Here is a 19,801-nt window from a genome sequence, read left to right as displayed (position 1 = left end):
ATGTAATAGACACAAGCTGCTAATATGTACCTGAGACTGTCTGACTGGTTTTTATATGTTAGAGTGATGAGATAATGAACAGAAATGCTCATTAGGTCTGATTGTGATTTGGGTAGTTAAGGAAAAGTGTAAGTGTTGAGGAAAGTGTAGTTCTCCTTCACAGCAGATGGCCCACGGTGTTTCTGCTCCTGCATCAAGCTGCAGTGTTAGAGACCATCACACAATTACAGGACAAAATAATCAGCATTTCATTTCATTTACATCTAATCCATAGATCTATTAATCTCTCTCACCATTTGACCTCATCCCACATGAACGTTTCTGTGTGTGTTTGAGTTTGTTGAAATGACTCTGATCGTTTCTTCCTGTAATTGTGTGATGATCTCTAACACCACAGCTTGACTTTTCAAGTAACGTGTGAGCTACAGTTAGTAATGGTACACATATGTAATGCATCTGTATAGTATGATTACTGATAAAATGGCCAGACAGTGTTAATACGGGGTACTAAACTGGCAGATCATTTTAAAGCCACAAATTGTCAGAAAATTGATTTTTAACACTCCTAGTATACTTTGTTCTTTTGCTGTTGTTTGTCTTATTAACATTTGTGAGTGATGATTATCAGCGGTTCTTATGCTTGCATCTGAAGTTTTAAATACCAATGTAATGTCCACACAAAATAATTTTAATAATTTCTTGTGAGAGTTCAACAACATGATTGAAACAGTTCAACAAATTCACTATTTACTTAATCACTGTTCTGTGTTTTCCTTTATAATAATATTTATTTCTCATACTTAGGTAAAACACATGCACAGAAAAGAAGAAAAGCTTGGGAAGTGATTGAGATCCAGGCCGTGGAAACACACCTGAAAAACTTTATCAGTTCATGCCGTGTCCCAGGGAAGCTACCTTGCGAACAGTGCAAAAGAGCTGAGCCTTCAGCGCTTAAAAACAGAGATTGGCAGAGTGTCAAATTCTATGTTCACAATTGCGTTGTGGCTTACAAGAGAGATTTGAGCCACAATTTGTATTTTTTTTTTTGTTTATTTCATTTGAAAAACATGTAAATACACTGATAAGGCATAACATTCTGACCACCTGCTCGTTTCTACACACTGTCCACTTTATCAGCTCCACTTACTGTATAGCTGCACTCTGTAGTTCTACAGTTACAGACTGTAGTCCATCTGTTTCTCTGATACTCTGTTACCCTGTTCTTCAGTGGTCAGGACCCCCATGGACCCTCAAAGAGCAGGTACTATTTGGGTGGTGGGTCATTCTCAGCACTGCAGTAACACTGACGTGGTGGTGTTGTGTTACTGTGTGTTGTGCTGGTCTGAGTGGATCAGACACAGAAGCGCTGCTGGAGTTTTTAAACACCTCAGTATCACTGCTGGACTGAGAATAGTCCACCAACCAAAAATATCCAGCCAACAGCGTCCTGTGGGCAGCACCCTGTGGGCAGCATCCTGTGGGCAGCGTCCTGTGACCACTGATGAAGGACTAGAGGATGACCAACACAAACTGTGCAGCAGCAGATGAGCTGTCGTCTCTGACTTTACATCTACAAGGTGGACCGACAAGGTAGGAGTGTCTAATAGAGTGGACAGTGAGTAGACACAGTGTTTAGGGGGCTAACAAAGTATCAGAGAAACAGATGGACTACAGTCTGTAACTGTAGAACTACAAAGTGCAGCTATACAGTAAGTGGAGCTGATAAAATGGACAATGAGCATAGAAACGAGGTGGTCAGAATGTTATATCTGATTGGTGTATACGTGTAAGAGCTGACTTTTCCAAATAAAAAATAAAAAGGTTTTGGCACACTGTTCACAATCGCATTGTTGCTTTCATGTGTTCTAAATTTAAAAGGACAAAAATAAGTTCAAGTTTTGTAGAGCAGTGAAAATGGTATATGGGCATGTAGTAGTTCTTTGTCCATTGAAGCTAAAAACTGTCTAAAGCGCTCTAGACTAAATCACAGTGCTATAGACTAGGATTGTGTTATGTGAATACAAAATACATTTATTTGACTGGAAAAAAAAGGAATAATTTGTTAAACCAAGATGGCTGTCTTGTGTATGCACTTAAAGAAACTACAAATATTTTGAGTTACATTTGGAGTTTAATGATTTTAAATGTCCCCCTGATGTTATTTAACTGATCTGTGTGTATGCAAATTCGGTCCCAAGTACCGTCCTCAGGAAGTTATAATAATCACAGAATTTCTGTGTTATGCAAATTTAGTCCCAAGTCCCCATTTGGCAGAATCAGAACACACTGGGAAACTTACTTGGTTAAATCAAAAATCTGAGATGATCTTGGTGTTTCTTAATTTTAATTATACTTGCATGATTTTTTTCATGTCTGTAGGACCACGGGAAAGTGGTGTCCCCGAATAGCATGTCCCTGACTGGTGTCCCCCTTAAGAGATAATTACAAGTATAGGTGTGTGTGTGTGTGTGTATGTAGCTGCTGATGGAGAACTTCAGACAGCGAGCGAGAATTTAATTTTCTACAGATGTAGCCGTGCAGTTGAAGTATTAAAAGCATGATTTCTCAGGGCCATGGTCCAGAGGCCATGAATACAGTTTCATCTTCTGCACAGAACCTCTTTCTGGTGTCCACTGGCTTTGACACTGTGCTGGCCTTTTGTGCACTATTGAAAGCCAAACTGCAAACTGGGGGCCAGATGGAAAAAGGCACCCTGTAGAAATCATCAGTACATTTGCAGGATATTTGATAAACCCTCCAACTTTTCTTGGATGTTGGAGACATTTGTGGTGAGTTGTGTTAAATGTGTTAAAGGACTTTCCTCTTAAACATTCCTCACTTTTTTAACATTAAATACTTATATTAACTCTTGCTGGCAGGCCAAAAGTTTTAATACATACTTCTATAACTCAAGAATAGTTCAACCAGTTTGCATTGTAATCCCTGTAGTTACTGAATAATAAGCCTGAGATTTTAAGGGGTTAAGTGTGTAGAAACATTGCTAATATTTCAAAACATACCATACAGCAATCAGTATATATTAGTCCATATATCAAAACTAAGCTGCAAGCTGGAGTTCACTGTTTTTGTGATGTCACAAAAAATACACTTGCATAAGCCTCTTCAGTTTACAGTAGTGTAGCTCCACCCATTCACATTGAAATTACAAGGAGGATTTCAGTCTGGATCGCTTTTGGAATGAGGCACTGTTACATACAGATGTACAAGAGCATGCAAAGGTTTGTATGTCCTCAGCTAAATTACCTGCTTTTCTGATATTCTAAGTGAAAATAAGTGAACACATCCTCTACAAGAGCAAACTTAAATATGAACATTTTCTGCACATTGTAGTGCCACCCCCTCCACCCCCACCCCCAAAAACTAACGGTATGTAGTTACTTTCACTTAGAAACTCCACACAGCAATGTAAGGTAACTTGATCACAGGTGCCCAAACATTTGGAAATATCTGTGTCAATCTCAAAGACACAGCCACAAAAACAAGCAGTTTTATTGTAAATGATAAAAGGAGGCAGAAATGGCCATTTAAAGAATGAACTAGAAGGCCTTATACATATACATACATAAAAAACACATATATGAGTGGACCTCAGGAAATGTTCTAATGCGCCCTTTAAAATAAGATGTTTTATATAAGACTGAGGACATACCCAGTAAACATCAAGGTTTAAGTACAAAATACAACAAAAAAGTCAAGTAAAAAAAATTTTGCATTACTTACTTAATACTTGCGATGGACTGGCGACCTGTCCAGGGTGTATCCTGCCTTCCGCCCGAAGACTGCTGGGATAGGCTCCAGCACCCCTCCGCGACCCTGACGGAGAAGCGGATTAGAAAATAGATGGATGGATGGATGGATACTTAATACTTGCCAGGATTTTCAGAGTTTGATCAAACTGAACTGGGAACAAGCAAAAGAAAGATGTTTTTTTTTTAAATACTGGCCCTGAAATTATTGCCATCATAATCCACACTACTGAGATATGGTGCAGCAGTAAGACATTTTACCAACATTTATGTAAGCTGAAGTCATGCTAGCCTTACTGGTAAACCACTGATAATCTCTCTGCTTTTGAATATCCCCTATGACATTATTCCCTTATTGCAATTGCTGAGTTTTCCCCCTTCCCTAAGAGTAATTTTTAAATATTTGCTACTGTGATACAGAACATTTTTCAATACTGTGTCAAAGACTACCCCATTTCCAAAAAAGTTGGGATGCTGTGCAGAATGTAAATAACAATACAATGCAATGATGTGCAAATCATTCAACCCTATATTTAAATAAAAATATTACAGCTACATACTAAATGTTGAAACTGAGGAATTTTATTGGGTTTTTTTTTAAGAACACATGCCCATTTTGAATTTGATGCCAACAACACCTTCCAAAACAGTTGGGATGGGGTCATGTTTACCACTGTAAACATCACCTCTTCTTTCAACGACCCTCTGTAAGTGCTTGGGAACTCAAAAGACCAATTGCTGTAGTTCTGAAAGTGATAGTTCTTGTTTGATTTAGGATTTCAGCTGATCAATAGTTTGGGGGCTCCTTTTTTGTATTTTTCATTTCATAATGCGCCAAATGTTTTCAATGGATAACAGGTCTGGACTGCGGACAATCCAGTTTAGCACCCAGACACCTTTAATATGGAGCAACACTGTTGTAATACATGCAGAATGTGGTCTGGCATCATCTTTCTGAAATAATCAAGGCCTGTCCTGAAAAAGATGTCATCTGGATGGCAGCATTGTTGCCCAAACTTGTATGTATCATTTAGCATTAAATTGTGCCGTCACAGATGTGCAGTTCACCCATGCCATGCGCACCAATGCACACCTGTACCATTATGAATACTGGCTTTTGAACTGTGCACTGACAACAAGCTGAGTGGTCTTTAGCCCGCAAATGTTGATTTGTCAAACCACGCATTACTTTTCCACTTCCACTCAGTCCATCCTAAATGAGCTAGGTCCCAGAGAAGGCAGTGGCATTTCTGGATCCTGGATCTTTGCATGTTAGAGTTTTAATTTGCGATTGTGGATGTGGCAACAAACTGGATTCACAAACACTGGTTTCCCGACGTGATCCTGATCCCATACAATGATTTCCACTGGAGAATCCTGTCTGTTTTTAATGCAGTGCCATCTTATGGCCCAAAGGTCATGGCCAGCAAGTACTGGTTTTCAGCCTTGTCCCTTGCATACAGAGATTTCTCAGGAATCTTTGAATTTATAAATGATATTATTTCCATAGATGACGAAAAGTAAAAGTTCTTTGCTATTATGTGTTGAGAAATGTTAGTTTTTGTTGCACTATTTGCCTGCTCAGTCTTTCACAGAGTGGTGTACCAATCAACCACCAGTTTTTTGGGTTTTTCACAACTTTGGTTTGGTTTGGTTTGGTTTGGTACACAACTTTACTAGCCTTTTGTTGCCCCTGTCCCAACTTTTTTAAACATGCTGTTGGCATCAAATGCAAAATAGGCATATTTTTAAAAAAAATCAAAAATCTCGGTTTAGGGTTTTTTTTTGTCTTTGTATTATTTTCCATGAAATATGTAGTTTAAATGATCTGTATCATTGCATTTTGTTTTTATTTACAATTTACACAGTGTAATTAAACTGATGTCAGTGTCTATTAAGTTTGCTAACACTATGCTAGCACTTTAAAAACAAGCTCTTTCAGTAGCGTCAGCCCACACTGGGCAGGTCTGTTCCTCATCAATAAATGTGAAGTGATGTTTCCTTAGCTTAGTGCCAACTGCAGGCAAAGCCCCACATTCTTATCATTATCTCTATCAAGTCTTTTATTACTGCTCAGTCTCAATGTGTCATCACTTAATCCTCTGACTTTCCCCCTGATAACAGCCTGTGCATGAGGTCCTCGCCCCATCTAAGCCTGCAGAGGCTACATCTCCTTCAAACTAACTATAAGAGACATGCTTTAGCATAATTAACCCTGTCACTCAGCCCCTGAACCACCCCTGTGTATGGAGATGCTGTCATGCTACAACGTGGCTGAGATGGTATGGTTAGTTATAGTTTTCTACATTTAGTACATTACATCCCCCAGTGTTTATTTATGATGTGCAGCATCTTGTAACTTAGCCATGCCATTAGAAGCATAGAGAAACTGTAGGATGTGGAGAGAGAGTCATTAGCATTAGTGGCTATTCAGTCCAATGAGATTTGTTCAGTGGTGCATGCACACCCAGACGTACATGTCCTGGATCCTTCCTTCTTTTCTTCATGGGAGCTTTCTTCTGGCTCCAAAATTTGAGCCAAGGACATGAGTCATGACTGGCCGTGCTAGAAACTCAGGGAATTGATGCATAAACAACACTGATTGGCTGATGCCACCATCTTTGACTCGGTGGTCATGACAACAGCCAAACTTTGCTGCTCTGCGGTGGTGTATGAGCAGTAACATAAAAGCAAGAGACAAGGAAAAAACAAGGTGCCTTTTTATGCTTTAACCCATACAGATCAGCTTTTACAAACATACATGTGTAATACGTATTTTTAAGACAATATATGATAGAAAACACGTGTCACATGTCGATGGCATATATTATTCATATATACTAGCTTTATGTGATGTAAGGTTTTGTCATTGAATGTATGCCTCTGGTGTGATTTTGTGCTTTTAAATATATTTTGATTCATGCATCAGACATCAGACATACACTATATGGCCATATATCAGATTTCTATATGGGAAATGCCTCTGATAACAAAGGAGTATGGGAAAATAAATTAGTATAATAAAACAGACATAGAGACCATCAGAAAAAAAGGTATTTTAAATGGAAGTCTATTGAGGAACATGACCAGGTACATACCACTTGGCCACTGGGGCTAGATGGGTACAACATGTCAAACCTCCATAAACAAACAAATGCGTGTGTGTGTGTGTGTAGGTGTGTGTGTGTGTGTGTGTGTGTGTGTGTGTGTGTGTGTGTGTGTGTGTGTGTGTGTGTGTGTGTGTGTGTGTGTGTGTGTAAATATTGTTTGAATTTAAGTCTTTGTCACTTTTGTCCCTCCACTTTGGTTGATTACATATGTCCATTGAGAAAAACATAACTTACATTCTTAGCTTATTAAAAAAAATAAAGAAATAATAATAATAATAATGATAATAATGATATTTATTATTATACACACATCTTCATCCTCTCCTTCTGGGTCGTGGGGGATGCTGGAGCCTGTCCCAGCTGTCATTGGGCAAAAGGCAGCATACACCCTGGACAGGTTATTTATTGTTATATATCATAATAATAATAATAATAATAATAACAATAATAATAATACTTATTAATTATATATAATGATAATAAATAACCTGTTTTGATTGCTGGTATCCTGATGAGCAACAATACAATTTATTGTGTTAATAACCAACAAAATCAGCATATCATAGTTGGAACAAACACTTGGTAAGTTTACAGAAGAAGCAAAACACGTATTTAACTTCTAATGTAACAAGTTTTTTCGCCAAGCCATTTTGGACAATTTCTGTTGGTTCATACATCCTGAAATTGTGACACAACACATAGAGCAACTGCCATAATCAAATAATGTAAAACAATTCATAATAAAAATGACAAAGTTGAGTTTTGGATGCTGGTATGCTGGACCAGCATAAATTAGCATAAACAAGCTTAGACGAGCATGAAATTCATTGTTGTTTTCAGCAGATTTCCTGTAGCAGGGTTTTTGTTATAGGGTTGTGAAGAGTGATGAAGGTTTGATCGCAGCAATATTTATGTCAGTAATTATTATTACTTACAAATTAAAAGGCGTACAAAGGCAAGAAATATTATTTTAAATTAGTCAGTAATTAGGTACATTTTTATTATTCTATGAATGTGTTCCTTGAAATATTATGGTGGAGCAATGCACCCTCCAACCTACAACATGATCCTTAAGCTTCAATTTTGTCCCTTAAAGGTAAACTACACTTCATCGCTGTCCAAAGGACAACAAGTACCTCCAGGATGGAAAGCTTGCAGAAAAAGGCAAAACACTTTAATGTTAGATAATGTAAAGGGATTTTATTCCAAGGACTTTTGGAGCATTTGTATTGATCCAATGTAATACAATGTAAAGGACAGTTGCTGTAAACTACAAATTGTAGTTTTGTTTTGTTTTGCTTTGTTTTGACAGCAAAAGCTTACATTTCCATGAGAAACAAATATATTTTTATTATTTCATTACTTCATTTTTTTTAAATGCAAAAATAAAATAAGAATGCTTGAGCAACAGGATGTACCAAATCTTAAAAACATAAATGCAAAACATAAAAGCAACACACTATGATATCTTCCTACTTAACAGTACTAAAGACATACCCTTGAGGGTTCCATCCCAGTGACAGTGTTTGCAGGCTAAAGATATAGTTTTTTCTGAGAGTGTAGCCCTGGCTCATTCGCAAATTGAAGTTATGCCAACATGATGGTGATAAAAACAAAATATCACTGCTCAAGATGAGAGAAAAGTTAGGTGGGGGGAAGAAGTCCAAGCCAGTGGTTATGAGATTGTAAAACAAGCTGCAATACTATTTTAAAGCTGTTGCCATTCGATACTGACAAGTCTGTCTCTCTTCACCTCTTAACTCCAAGTGAAGATGTTATTGTATCGTTTTTCAGTTTTGCAGGCTGAAAGCCTGCCAGACCTTCTCTGACATGGAAAAATGTCGGGATCAAACCTTCATCACTCTTTGGTATTGACCTTCTCATCCTGCACCTGACATCTGTGTTAAACAAATTATTACAAATGCATGGCCTGTGGAAAAATAGCTCTGCAGAATGATGGCTTTTGAATTGGTCCAGTCTACACTTTGCATCACTCTCCTGCCATTTTGCTGTATTGATTGGCCTACTGCTGGTTGGAGGTTCAGTGTTTTCAAACTGGAGCTAAAGAACTGATTGGATCTTGCGGAAAATTTTAAAGGCGAGGAGACTGAGCTAGCCCCCTGGCTGCCCAGGGAGTGAAGCATGCCATTAGTGTCACATTTAAAGTGAAAAATTTCTCCATCTTGTCTTGTTTATCATCTTCACAAAACTGTGTGGGCGTGCAGAGATTTGCTCAAAGACCTTGAACATCTCTAAAACCACCAGAAGGTCAAAAGTATGTTTTGCTCTCAGTTTATGCAGAAAGCAAAAAGGAAAGACAAACAATGGGAAGCGATGGTGATTTGTCACTGTGGAGTAACATGTCTTCTAAGTTGAGTAGATGTAAGGAGGTCTATAGGAAAACAAAACATGGTAATTTAAAGCTGGGCGAAGCTCAGGAGAACATGTTACACTGTAATATGTCTGTCAAGGGCAAAAATATCTTCACAAGCTATACTGTCATCTTGAAAACAATGGTCGTAATTTATGCAATGCATCCACAGTAGTAATTAGCATAGCAATGGTATGGCTGACATCAAATTATCAAGATGACAATACATGTTTAAAATACTATAGAAATACACTACTGCAGACTTCTGCAAAGGAACACTGCATGTGCTTTTCCATGTGTATACAGTAGACATTACATTTACTCATTAAGTAATTAATAAAATAAGTAATACATTTTTTTTATTTCTGCATCAGGACTATATATATATATATATATATATATATATATATATATATATATATATATATATATATATATATATATAAAACAGCTGCAACTCTTCTGGGAAGGCTTTCCACAGGGTTTAGGAGTGTGTTTATGGGAATGTTTGACCATTTTTCCAGAAGTGCATTTGTGAGGTCAGACACTGACATTGGACGAGAAGGCCTGGCTCGCAGTCGCTGCTCTAATTCATCCCAAAGGTGTTCTGTTGGGTTGAGGACTGGGTTGTGGAGGCCAGTCAAGTTCTTCCACACCAAATTCACTTATCCATGTCTTTCTGGACCTTGCTTTGTGCACTACAGTCATATTGGAACAGGAAGGGTCTGTCCCCAAACTGTTCTCACAAAGTTGGGAGCATGAAATTGTCCAAAATCTCTTGGTCTGCTGAAGCATTAAGAGTTCCTTTCACTGGAACTAAGGGGCCGAGCATGACTCCTGAAAAACAACCCCACACCATAATCCCCCCTCCACCAAACTTTACACTTGTCACAATGCAGTCAGACAAGTACCGTTCTCCTGACAACCACCAAACCCAGTGTCATTCATCAGATTGTCAGATTAGGAAGTGTGATTCGTCACTCCAGAAAACATGTCTCCACTGCTCTAGAGTCCAGTGGTGGTGCTTTACACCACTGCATTTGACGCTTTGCATTGCTCTTGATGATGTAAGACTTGCATGTAGCTGCTCAGCCATGGAAACCCATTCCATTAAGCTCTCTACGCTGTTCTTGAGCTAATCTGAAGGACACATGAGGTTTGGAGGTCTGTAGTGACTGACTCTGCAGAAAGTTGGCAACCTCTGCGCACTATACATGTGGTCTACCATGTGTAATTCCCAATCGCTTCCACTTTGTTATAATACCACTGACAGTCGACTGTGGAATATTTAGTAGTGAGGAAATTTCCCGACTGGACTTGTTGCACAGGTGGCATCCAATCATGGTACCACACTAGAATTCACTGAGCTCATCCGACCCATTCTTTCACAAATGTTTGTAGAAGCAGTCTGCAGGCCTAGGTGCTTGGTTTTATACACCTGTGGACATGAAAGTGATTGGAACACCTGAATTTAATGATTTTGATGGGTGAGTCAATATACTGTATTATGACATGCCATCATGCTGGAAATTTTAAAAATAATGATTGAATATATGAAAAGTGTGTGTGTGTGTGTGTGTGTGTGTGTGTGTGTGTGTGTGTGTGTGTGTGTGTGTATACACCGATCAGGCATAGCATCATGACCTCCTCCTTGTTTCTGTGCTCATTGTCCATTAACCAGCTCAACTTACTATATATGTGCACTTTGTAGATCTACAATTACAGACTGTAGTCCATCTGTTTCTCTGCATATTTTGTTAGTCCCTTTTTACCCTGTTCTTCAGTGGTCAGGGCCTCCATGGACCCTCACAGAGCAGGTACATCATTCTCAGCACGGCAGCAACACTGACGTTGTGGTGATGTGTTAGTGTATGTTGTGCTGGTAGGAGTGGATCAGACACAGCAGTGCTGCTGGAGTTTTTAAACACTGTGCCCACTCTCTGTCCACTCTATTAGACACTCCTACCTTGTCAGTCCACCTTGTAGATGGACCACCTTCATTAGTGGTCACAGTGACACTGATGTGTTTAAAAACTCCAGCAGCACTGCTGTCTGATCCACTCAGACCAGTGCAACACACCAATGCACTACCACCACATAAGTGTTACTGCAGTGCTGAGAATGATCTACCACCCAAACAGTACCTGCTTTTTGAAGGGCCATGCGTGTCCTGACCATTGAATAGAGAACAGGGTAAAAGGGGCTAACAAAGCATGCAGAGAAGCAGATGGACTACACCCTGTAACTGTAGAACTACAAAGTGCACCTATATAGTAAGTGGAGCTCGTTAAATGGACAATGAACATAGAAACAAGGAGGTGATCATAATGCTATAATTGATCAGTGTATATTGCTGCTGTTGGAACAAACATTGTTGGAACAATAGCATTTATGAGTTATTGACATAATTTGAAAATTATTCACATTGTACTACTTTGCTGTTTTTCCTCTGCTTTTCTCAGTAATGGCTTCTTTACAGTTACACATCCTTTCACTCATAGCGTTGTCTTCTCAGAGTGGAAGGATAGACAGGAAACCCTGGATTTTTTCAGATCTGAAGCAAAAGTGGAGTTTGGTTGTCTTTTCTCTCTCAAAGATGAAAGCTTTGAGTACTGTTTATCTGATGGGGACAGTTTTGGTGGTCTACTAGGTCTTGCATGGTTGTTAGGACTCTCACTTTCTCTATATTAAATACTTACACACACATATATATATATATATATATATATATATATATATATATATATATATATGTGTGTGTGTGTGTGTGTGTGTGTGTGTGTGTGTGTGTGTGTGTGTCACTTAGTTTCTGTATTTATATGGCAGTATTTTATATTTAATAGTCACAGTGGCCAAAAATGCTGTAGTCATCCTCAATACTTTCTAATCTGTACAGTAAATTGGAATTAATTGTGATTAATCTGAATCAATAGCGATCCCAGCCCATGGATCCAAGCTAATGTTGATTCATTTACCAAACTTGGTCGTCTGTTACTTAAGAAATAGCTCGAAGTATGAAAAACAAATCATGTGCCATTTCATTTTATACCTCATTTAGCAGGCTAAGCAGATAACCCATTATTGCCTTGTGGCAGAAGGCGGTTTCAGAAGAGAATGCTCCTCTAATGGAGCTGGAATTAGCAAAGCTAAGTGCTTCACACTCCAAAGGTCAGGGTTAGCAGTGATGGAATATTAGCTTGTGTTGCACAAATGAAATCAACTGCTGCCGTGCTCTTAAGGAGACAATGTTTTTTTGAAAGTGAGAAGAAAGTGTTTAAATGGGAAATGGGCACAAGGAGGATCATGTTGTCCTGGCACTTAGACAGTTCTTGCTAAAATTAGCACATTAACAATATGCATTTCATGCATTGTTCCTTTTGGCTAATTCGTCCTTGTCTACATCAGGGTTTTCTTGATTAATGGTGCTATAAAAGATATATGTATTTTCAAGTACAAGACAGTAATGTAATACTAGGATAATAGCAGAATATATGTATAACATTATAAAATAACGTTGTAAAAAAAGATGATTATTAGCAGGATTACACTAAAATCAAAATCATCAGAATCAGAATACTTTATTGATCCCAGAGGGAAATTGCAGTTTTTACAGTTGCAACCATTTATTTAAAAGAATAAACACTTTAATAATTTAAGACAAAAAAGAGAAGTTTGCAATATGTACAAGTTGAAATTCGTACAAATACAGTAAGTGGCAGTGGTTGTGATAATAAATATGAAATATACGGTATAAAACAGTTCAAATTATTGCACCTCTGAGTTATTGTACATTGAGGGAGGAGTTATAGAGTTTAATGGCTACAGGTAAGAATGACTTCCTTTGGCACTCATGGTCATTTCGACAGAATGAGTCTTGCACTGAATGAGCTCCTGTGTCTCATCACCGTGTCGTAGAGTGGGTGGGAGCCATTGTCCATAATGGCCTGCAGCTTAGACAGCGTCCTCCTCTCCAACACTGCCTTCAGCGAGTCCAGCTCCACACCCACAACATCACCGCCTTGCGGATCAGTTTGTTGAGTCTGTTGGTGTCTGCCACCCTCAGCCTGCTTCCCCAGCATGCAACAGCATAGAGGATAGCACTCGCCACCACAGACTCATAGAAGATCCTGAGAATAGGCCGGCAGATGTTGAAGGACCTCAGGCGCCTCAGAGACGACTTTGGCCCTTTCTGTAGAGGGCGTCAGTGTTCTTAGCCCAGTCCAGTTTATTGTCAATATACACTCCCACAAACCACATGTATACAAACCCGTGGCTTTTCGAAATTCACAGCTTTGAATGATAAATACGACGCTCAGCATGTTTGTGTACAGTCATGTGCAAAAGCACCACTGATCAAATGATTTTTGTTGATCTTTTGTTTTTTTGATGTTAATAATCAACTGAGTATCACCAGAAAGTTTGTTAATCATTTCAGTAGCCATAGATCATCTATAGGGGATCATCCAAATAAAGTTTGACCAATTACACTTTTAGGTAAAAATACAATAATCCTCCTTTGCAGCAAACTAAAGCTCTGCGGATTGTTCTGTTTTAACAATAAACTGATACATTTCATCTGTAACAAGAAACTCTCAAACACTATAAAGTCGTGAACCTGAGGTCACTGTCTCATTTTCCAGCTTCTCATTGGAACTCTCATTTGAAAGCAGTTATGTTCTGGTGCCCTGGGAAAATTCAAACAAGAAGCTGGCGATGGAGAAGCTGACTTAGCCCCATAAAAAGTCAAACATTAAGAGACTATTTACAAGAAGCTTTTCTACTTTTGAGGAAAAGTGTCCTGCCAGAGATGTGAGAAAAGTGGCTATATCTGGGCTAAAGCTTAAAGCAGAGCAACGTTAGCCTGCGTTTTCGTTTATATTATATTTTTTATACTAGCCTAGGACATTAAGACATACTGAGACATATTTACAGCCAAGATGTGAAAATAGACATAAAGTGTTGCTTCCAAGATGGTTTGATTTTTGTTGAAAAGATAAAATAGTTCTTCTTTACATTTGGGTTCTACACAGAACAGGCCACTGAAGGTGGTTCTTCTTTGGTATTACATAAAAAGAACGTTTTTTGGGACCTTTATTTTAAAGGATGTTGGGATGCATTCTTACAATTGCAAGAATGGATAACGATCAATCTGATGCAAACCTCAGCAGACCAGGCTACCCTTCTTTCATCATCACTGTCACTTTCCAAGGCTGTAAGCATCCGTCTATTGCACTAGAATAAGGACAAAGGGATGCTGGCTGATGATTAGCGGTAACAACTCCACCAGTGTAGTTCAACACAGTTCTAAGTTCTCGAGGGCAGGTTTCATGCCTAATTTAGTTTTAAGTAAACTGCAGTGGACAGACATTTAGGCAAGGCTGTTTTGTTTTGCCTGCTCCTAGACAATCTTCTTCTTTTGCTGGGCTTACACAAATGTGGCGTCACACTTTACAAAAACAACATGGCACGGCAAGGTTTGGTTGCATGTCAGAGATAAGAAACCTTGACCTTGATGCTGTCCATTAAACACATATCTGGAGAGTACGCTCTTAGGCCGGACACATACTTCATGCAAGTACGCAAATGCTTTGAGCTACGCAAACACCACTTCACACTTTGTTGCGTTCGAAAATGTGTCACAACGTAATTCATAATGCAACACAAGTGCAAGCTGCGTTCTGAGCATTGCTGCAAGGGATGCTATAATGACAGCCAAGCCTGGGCAAGCTGTCTCATATTGTCAGTCTACTTTACAATTTGAAAGACAACAGTTTTTAGGAATTTAAAGTGTTCTAACAAGTGGAGACCTTGTTGTTATGCTCAGGTCTTGCAGTGTCTGGACCCTTGCAGATCTTGCTGTATAGGGACAGCAGGGGCAGAGCCAACTCCCTGAGTAGGGACCAAACTGGTGTCAATGGGAATGAAGGAGGGAAGCATCAAAATGTCTGCACCTGAAAGCAGTAAAGCAGGTGTGTACATCAAATCAATTTAAAGACGGGTGGAGGCCATGGGTTGGTCAGAGTAATGAGTGATATTGCATTGGAGTCTCCTTGGTAGGTAACTTCTGTTAAAGCTTTCATTTTGACGTTTTAGTTCTCACAGAACTGGTTCTCCGATATAAAAATATGACACATTATTGTCTCTTCATTCCAAAAGAACAAATAAAGCAGCAGTTTTGGCTAAACAATATAACAATATTAGAGTAAGAATGCACAGTCTTAAATGTTTTTGGTCTTAAAAATAAAAGTTAAATGGATGCTTAGAAATGTCTTTAATTGGTTTCATATGTTTATAGGTTGTAAGCGTTTTAAGGTTCTTCACATTCACACATCTCATTTAAGTAATGGTTCTTTAAATAACCATGAATTAAACATTTTTTAGAGAACTAAAGGTAGCTTTTTTATGGCATGACTGCAAAGAACCAAGAATGACAATCATTCAGTTATGAACAGATATGTTCTCATTCTCAGCATCACTTTCACTCTCTAAAATAAAGATTCATTAAGGTTTCTTGGCTTGAATGTATGATTCTAATAAAAAAACATTAATTGGTATAGGGCCTTTACAATATGTGGAACCAGTATGGAGGTTTTTCCACACTCACACATCTCATTTACAATAATGTTTCTTTAAAGAACTGCCAAATTGAGAGGTTCTTTAGGGACACAAATGTGGTTTAACCATAGCATCACTCCAACAAAACTTTTTTGGCTCTTTTATTTAGTGGGAAGTATGATAATCATTCTGACAAGAACCTCAGCAGGCCTGGTTGGCCTGTTCTTATCATCACTGTCACCTTCACTCTTAAAACTAACAGTACCCAACTGGTTCTTGCTCTAGGAAAAATCTTTAACTAAAACAGAGCCTTTACATTGTGGTTGTAAAGGTTCTGAAAAAATGTTCTTCACAGTCCCTCATGGACAAAAGAAGTTCTTATTCCATTGAAAGTTCATTATGGAGCTAAAAAAAGCTTTTCAATGGCCAACGCTCCAAAGAGTCCCCTTATTTTAAGAGTTAAAATCAAGGAAAGAGACGACCTCTATGCATGAAGCATCAGAGCTAATGTTACTGACATTGATGGCCGATGACATGTAGTCATGGACACAACAGCAACAATGGTCAATAGCCCCATGTGCAGCCATGGACTATAACTCGCATTTTGTACATCCAATTACTTCCCCAGTGAAATGGTAAGAATGCATTAGTGAAGGAAAAACACAATGGAACTTGACAGAAGCCCCGAGTACATAGATCTAATTCTCCAAGCTGTCAGTCTCATTGGCACACAGGCACTGAGCCTCCGATGCAGGGAAGGGAATCTTCAGCATGAGGGAAATAAAGCAATTACATAAAGGAAAACCTCTCATTGCTCATAGTCACTTTCACACTCATCCTCAACAGGGCTGATCGCATTTTTGCAGTTAAATCTGGAAAATTTAGAGGCATTGCATGGTTGTGATGCTCAGTCACATGGATGAACACCATGATCACTTCATCAGGTCAAAATCTATTTTTACACTCAATGGAAATAGATGAAATCCATGGTTCCATGTGTACATTATTAACAAATAGCACTTGAGATATCTGTCACAAATAATAGGCTTTTTTATGATGATAACAATTGGATTCCTCAGTGCCCCAGTCTAGGCAAGTACATTTTTCACATTGACTGTAAAGAAAAGACAGCGAAGTAATTCATCTCCTGATAAGAGATACATCTTGCTTTTACAGTAAGGGGAAAGTCATACTTAACACTTTTCACACACAATTAAACCAGAGACTTAAAAGACTGGTATCAGGAACATTAATCAGAAGGAATGGCACAACCAAGCCTTCTTCTGAGGGCCCACAGCAAGCGCACTAAAAGCTTCTCTTTCAGTAAATCAATATCCGGGGCTGCTTAAATGTGAGCAATAAAACGTTTTCAAGAGACCACAATATTACTGTATCAAATATCACCATTATTGCCATCACCTTGGCTTATGAGTCCCATCCTTCTCCTGCATTACAAGCCAATGGGATGTCCATGTCAGAAGGGAAGCAGGCGAACGTCGCCTCTACCGTTGCCACAAAATCAATGTCCAGTGATTTCGCAGGCCTGCTTGACTGAAACCCTCCTTTCCCCTCCCATTCCCATAAAAACGGAGATTTACCCATTCATCAAAGAGGAAACTGGATCCGTCTCTGCTGCGCTTTGGCAGGCTGACTAAATGAGTTATAGACCCATTTAGCCCTTCATCACCCATGGATCACTGTGCGATGGCCAGCTTCAGACGATGGGCTCAATGGAACAACAGAAAAATCCTTGCCAATTATCGGATCCAATACCCCTCCCAGCTGCCTTCTGTTGTCCTTAAATACATCTGCAAGCACTTCGTTTAAACTTTATTCATTTGAAGCAGAAGTTGGCAACATTTGATGAGCTGTAGGTGAGCTGGAAGTGCTTTATCACTATGCTCCACTGCATTAAAGGGAAATTTAATCAGTCCTGCTTTAGAGTGCCTCGGTACATGACAATGACTTAGAAAAGAAATCAGTTGCCTCCAACTGTGTTTAGAGCATCCTACAGTCTATTAGCTGAAATAGTGGCAGTTGGAGTGACAGATTAGCTTTATTATTTAAAGCATAGACAGTTTACACAGTTAAACAGCCAGTAGAATGTGACTTTGGTCATCTCATATTATCATCATCGCATTCAATCTGACAGTCCACCGGGGTTAGTCTTCATGCATTGTTACAACTAAGCCTCCAAAGTAAACAAAATGAGAAGGCTTAACCCTTCTACTGTAAAAATAATCAAAAAAAGAAAACCTTGTATCTCCAAAATGACAACTTTACAGGAGAAGGAAAAAAAAACTACTTTTCTGTTAATGGAAATGGAGCCAGACTTTTTTCTAAGTCATTCTGGGCCATTTCATTTGGTCTATTTATCATGAAATGATCATATAATGCATAGAACTACAGGCATTTTCAAATTATGTTCAAAACTGAGAAATGACAAAAATGGAGATTTCATTATTTAGCAGTGATAGCTTTCATTTTTAGTATGCTGTTATACTTTGTGGTCAAATATAAATTTGCCACATTTGACACACTGTCTATTTTCACTAACATTTATTTTGGAAAGTGTACAACATAAAACAGCATAGAATTAATTGTGTTTGTATCCATTTATCAGACATTTTGGCAATATTACGATTAGCCCCTTAGTCTGTTGCTATTAACTAGTTATAGTGCTACTTGTAACATTTGCACTATTGCCGGGTTTGGCCAACCAATTCATTTGTAGCAGAGGTTGCTTGCAGAGGTATGAAAAGTGATTCATGTTGCTCAAAATTTCTTATGTAATTTGTGTGATTTGGGTGTGCCCCATTGTCCCCTACTGTTCAGCCAACAGTCCATATTCGAAAACGACACTGCAAAAACAGCCTGTTTTGAATTTATGGTAATTATGAAATCACAATATGGTAAAATGAACAAAAACAGCATATTAACAAAAAAAGAAGCTAAAAACATGGCAGTGTAAAAATGAACTGTGGCTGTTTTTGGTACATAAGACAACCCAAATGTCATAAATAGACTTCAGCTTTAAAGTTACAATGTCCCCTGGTGTTACCTGCTGTGCTGACAAGGATATTTGTCTTTCCTCTTGCACAGACCTGGTAGAATAAACTCTTTTCAGTTCAGCTGTGACTCCTCTTTGTGTTCAGCAGTTAGTCGTTGTGTGCTGCCTGGCATCTCGCTGCTGTGACATTTGGAGGCAGTTTAGTTGTGCGCTCTCCAGCTGGGTCAGAGCTGACCCCAATCGGCCGCAAGGCGGCACCAAGCGTGGGGCGGAAACTGCAGCATGCAGGGGCAAAGCCCGTCAATCAGCGCTCCCCTGTGTAATTAAGGGAAAAGCCACTGTCGCAGCACGGCTCTGAATGATCGTGCTCCACTTCCTCCCACTGCCTGCCTCACAGAGCGAGATGAGCACTCTCCCTCTGCTAGCTGGGCCAAAATCGAAGGTACGTTTTTCAATACCTGCCGCCTCCAATTACCATTAGCTGTATGTTTGACTTGGGCACTGAGTCCCTGGCCTTGTTGTAAATCTTGCACCACTCCCAAAAACTGTCTTGTGGCCAAAGAAACCTAGAACGTATGTTTTTACTGTTGTGTTTTTGCGAGGCAGCAGCATGACAAACTGAAAGAGTGGAAGTCCGCAAGTTGCCGTCGCTGACCACTCACACCCACGCGTCTGCATTCCTGCCTCCAACCTCCGGGCCCAAGGCGAGGCAGAGTGACCAACCATGTCCGCAGGAAAATATACACAAAAAATACAGACACATTCATGCAGACACACATCCCTTCAGCTTTAAAACAAACACAAAACCCCTGCTGTGTCTGCCCACCATGTCAGAGTTCATTTGACTTTCACATGCTCAGGCCTCCACAGCGTACCCACATGAAAAACAAAACAGATTCCAACTGTGTTTAGCAAATATGGTTTTGCAATGCATGAAAATGGCCAAAAAATCTACATTTGTAAAATATCGTTTTCAAATGCATTTGTT

This window comes from Pygocentrus nattereri, chromosome 14 (genome assembly GCF_015220715.1).
Source record: "Pygocentrus nattereri isolate fPygNat1 chromosome 14, fPygNat1.pri, whole genome shotgun sequence".
Taxonomy (NCBI): Eukaryota; Metazoa; Chordata; class Actinopteri; order Characiformes; family Serrasalmidae; genus Pygocentrus; species Pygocentrus nattereri.
This window is presented reverse-complemented; position numbering follows the sequence as displayed.